This window comes from Rhinopithecus bieti, unplaced genomic scaffold (assembly GCF_001698545.2).
Source record: "Rhinopithecus bieti isolate Rb0 unplaced genomic scaffold, ASM169854v2 scaffold_27898, whole genome shotgun sequence".
NCBI lineage: Eukaryota > Metazoa > Chordata > Mammalia > Primates > Cercopithecidae > Rhinopithecus > Rhinopithecus bieti.
Genome location: NW_016812636.1, coordinates 621,040 through 626,011, shown reverse-complemented (window position 1 = coordinate 626,011; position 4,972 = coordinate 621,040).

The following is a 4,972-nucleotide window of genomic DNA, read 5'->3' as shown; positions in this document are numbered from 1 at the left end:
AATTAAAGTTTAAGCATTCTGGGTTTGCTATATGGCACCTGGTTCATTATTTTCACACACACACACACATACACACACACACACACACACACACACACACACACACATACACACACACACACACACACAATTAAAGTTTAAGCATTCTGGGTTTGCTATATGGCACCTGGTTCGCTATATGGCACCTGGTTCATCATTTCACACACACACACACACACACACACACAATTAAAGTTTAAACCTTTTAAAATGAATATAATGTATTTTGAGAATTCATATGAAAAATTAGTTTCTGGCATTTGTTAACACATAGGTAACCTAAGTCGCAAGTGATTACATGACTTCTCTGTAAAGAAGGCCGAATATGGGTCCTGAGGAGATGTCCTAGTGATTCTAAAGAGAATAAGCCTTGAAATCTCATCAAACATGCTTGAACCTGTAAAATATTCTTTTTTTCATCTTAGATATTTTCTTGGGCTTATGTAAAGTTCATTTAAAGGACAGTGCTAGAAAGGTTGACATGGTTTATCGGCTATGCTACATCAATTACATAAAATGTTTCTTATCTATAGGAGAACCCAACAGGATATTTATTTTTAAAATTTCTTTTTTGTAATAAATTTATTCAAACATGGGATATTCCTGTCTACAAATACATAAAATCTACATAGTCTAAATAGCACAGTCACTAAATTATAGTGTTCCAGAGTCCCATGAGGATGTTTGCAGAATATGTACAGTCATGCATTACTTAGATATTTTCTGAGACATGCATCACGGGGCGATTCCATCATCGTGTGAATATAATAGAAACTCACACAAGCCTAGAGGGTATAGTTTGCTACACACCTAGGTTAGAACACAGCCTATCGCTCCTAGGTTACAAATCTGTACACCAGTTAGTGGACTAGATACTCTAGGCAATTGTCATACAGTGGAAAGTATTTGTGCATGTAAATATAAAAAGAGTAGAGCAAAAATAGGCTGTTAAGATCTTATGGACCACTCTCATATATGGGATCTATCGCTGACCAGAACATCACTGTGCAGTGCATGACTGTGTTAATAGGTAGTTGAATCTGCTAGAGGTTCTCCCCTGAGCACTCTTGAGACTCTAGGGTTCTATAATATTGGTCCTGTTTCTAGTTAAATGATAGGTATCCCAAGGAAAAGGGTCTCTGTATGATGAATGTTGAAGACAGCAGATACAACTGCTGCACAGTTAACTTTACTTTTTAGAAATAAACAAAGAAATAAGAGTTCTCAGATCATTTATAAGCTGGAAAATAGTGTAAATGTTGAACAAATTTAAGTAGCATTTAATAAACATAAAACTGCGTATTTTGCAATGTTTTAACTATCTTCTATGACTAATTCCTATTATCAATTAGGAATTACTGTAAAAATAGCTGTAGGCTTATCATATAGCCATATATCCGTATATAGCTAAGGCGTGAGTATCACAGACAAACGGTTGACACAACAATAGAAATAATAATTTACTTTTCTCTCATGAAAAAGTCTGGATACAAGCAGTCAGGCTTTGCTCCGTTAAGTTTCAAGAGATACAGGCTCTTTGTATTTTGTGTCTTCATCAGGGATGGCCTCCGTTTACAAGACAAGCATCTAAGAGGTTCTCTGCATCCATAGACATCGTCATGTCAACAGGATGGAGGACAAGAGAAAGAGACAGAGGTGCCAGCTGCTGTCTCTCCGAAGGGTTTAGGAAAATTGTCACTTACTACTCCCGCTTACAATCATGTGGCTATATTTTTGTGACATGGTCAAAGCTAGCTACAACAGAAGCAATGAGCAGCTAAAATTCTGGGTTTGTGTTCATTTGAGAGAAAACAAGAGTACATTTTGGGGGGAAGCTGGCAGCCTCTGACATGGAATGTCAAGACGGATAGATGGATAACAGGTCTTTAAAACCACTTTAGAAACTTTCACCTCGCAACACGGCAACACTTACTACTTTAGGGACTTGAAGTGTCAGATGTAATGAGATCAAGTACATGATCTTAAAATGATCTTATTTCATAGGTTAATAGAATCTCAGAGCCAGATCAGGCTAAAAGATCACTTAGTATAAAAAGCACAAAGAACAAACATTCCTCACCAACGTGTATCCTAGGTTTCGTTTAAATGCTTCAAGTTATAGAATTCTCAGGTTTTTTTTAAAGTCTTTTCTTGATCTCAAGTGCTTTAGATAATAATAATTTTCAACCATTTATTCTAATCCTGTCTTCTAAATGATGCTAAACAAATATTTTCTTTCTTCATCAAAATGATTCTTTAAATACTAGGAAATAGCTGCTTTCCCCATTTAGTGTCATCCCTAAAATCACCTTCAGGTTAAATAATCTGCATTTCTTGAACACAAGTTTTAGTTTCATTATCATCTGAGTAATGTCCTTCCTTTAGATTTCTGGATGCTATTACTTTTGTCAAGGTCAATCTTAACATCTGATGCAACAATATTTATTCATCCTAAAACACAAGACTTTCTTCATTTCTTCTTTCTTCCTAATTCAAACTGAACTAAACATAACAGAAATCATCTGGCAGCTGTTCACTGTACCCTCTCCCTCTTATCGCCACCCATCTCATTCCCGTTGCTTAGATAAAGAGTATGTCATATGACAAAAGCATGACTCACAATTACTTCTACAGTTCATTTGTCCTGTGTCCTGTAGCATTAAACCTAATGATTTTGACAAGAAAAGAGTCACCTGGCTTCATTTCCTTTTCTGCTGAATATCGATTTCACATGACCATGGGGACTATTCATTAGCCTCTGAAACTTCCAGGAAGAGGGAATTTTTTGCTTTAAATTTAAATCATTTAAACTATTTTAAAACAATCTGAAAATATTATTTTAAATAATTATTCCTAATAGTACAATTTATACACACACATTGATATATTTATATATATGCATATGTGCATACATAAGCACTAATTTCTAAGTAGAAGAATTTGTTAATTAATCACCCTTAACAGCAAAATAGCTCCCATTAGTCAAGCCTCAGGTTAATTAATTCACCAGACGATGAGTGATATAAGTCCTAGTGCTTTCTTCCTAACTACTTACTATTCCATCCAGAAGACATGCTCGATATATCTCTCGCTGAACAGCCTGGTTTCTGCTTCTGCGGAGGCTGAGTTTTAGCACTATATCTGATAAACATTTTCTTGGAATAAAAAAAAGAATGTAATTTTTTTTTGACACAGACCTATTTAATGTTAGTGAAAATAGTGGGTACCATTTAGGATTCAAAAAAAAAAAAAAAAAAAAAACTATTCAGGGAGCAACCACAGCTTGCCATTGAAGTTGAAGTCGATTTCTTATCAACACACAGAACTCAACTCTGCCAAGAACCTGAATCAACCTGCAAATGAATTCTTTCCCAGAGCCCATGAATAAGAACCCAGTTCGGATGAGGCCTTGATTCTAGGCATTGTACAATCCTAAGCTGAGAGTCCATCAAACCCGCCTGGACCTCAGACCTAGAAAACTGAGCTAATGATTGGATGTTATTTTTAGCTGTGAAGTTTGTGATCATTTGTAATGCAACAACAGGCAATGTATAAAAATGTCAAATAAATATCTCCAACTCAACTCGTCCAAAACAATGGCTCCTCCCAGTTACGTTGATGCAACCTTTCCCTTTCAGTTAATAACAACTTCATTGTTTTTGGTGTTGCAGCCAAAAAACTGAGTCATTCTTACATCTTCACTTTTTCTCCCATCTTTACGTGTGTAAAATCCACCTCAAAATCCTATGGACGCTACTTCTATAAAATATCCAGAATTTAACCAGTTTTCACTCCTTCACTGTGCCCACCCTGGTCTGAGCCACTAACGTCTCTCACCTTTTACTGCAACAGTCAACTAACAGGTCTTCACACTTCAACCTTATCTCACTAGCCTCCTATGCATTTTGTGGACACAATAGCCTTTTAAAAACCTAAGTCATATCATATCATTTTTCAAAATCTTGCATCATCTCCCTATTTGAACTCACAAGAAAAGTCTCCGGGCAATGAGCTGGTAGGTCCTTCATGATCTGTTCCTCCCACATCCAGTGTATCTTTTCCTTCATTTACTCTGTGCCAGCCGTACTGGCTTCCTTAACATTTAAAAAACCCAGACAACGTTGCCTTAGAGTGTTTGTTCTAATAACCACTTTAACTCTGACTTGAGCTTCATCAGATCCCTCACTTGCTTCAGGTTTTGCTCAGATTTTACATTCTCCATGAAACCTGTGCTAGCCACAGAGGCCCCATGCTTCCTCTCCTCTCTCTTGGCATTCCAGATCCCTCCCAACTGCTCTGATTTCTTTGGTTATTTTTTCCATGGAATTTATAAATTTTTAACATGCTATATACTTTGCTTTCTTATTGTGTTTTTTTTATTTCCCACCTCTCTCCAAATAAAATGTAAGCTCCTTGCAAAGAGGAATTTGTGTTCACTGTGTTCACAGATGTACATGTGTAAGGCATCTGAATATTTGCCTAGCACACTGAAAGAGCTCAGTGAATATTTGTTAAACAAATGGGTGAAATGCAGACATTACCGACACTATTTAGGAGAGAGTAACATCTACAGATTTGAACTACTAGGTTGCCCCTGGCAGAGGCATGGACAGAAGCACACAGCACAGTAATAGTGAAACGAGATTCACCACGGATCTTGATTGAAAACAATGACAACAATAATAAAATTTGAACATAAATCTTTCTTTGAGAATTTGCATGGTAGACATACAGAGAATACGGAATCCTCGCTCTGTGACTGACCAATGGTGGAATCTTGGTTAAGTCATTTAATTATTTTCTGTCTCAGTGTCCCCATTTTAAAAATGGAGATAAAGTATATCCTATGGGGTTGTTTTGAGGGTTAAACAAGACAACAGATTTTCTTTTCTTTTTTATTATACTTTAAGTTCTAGGGTACATGTGCGCAACG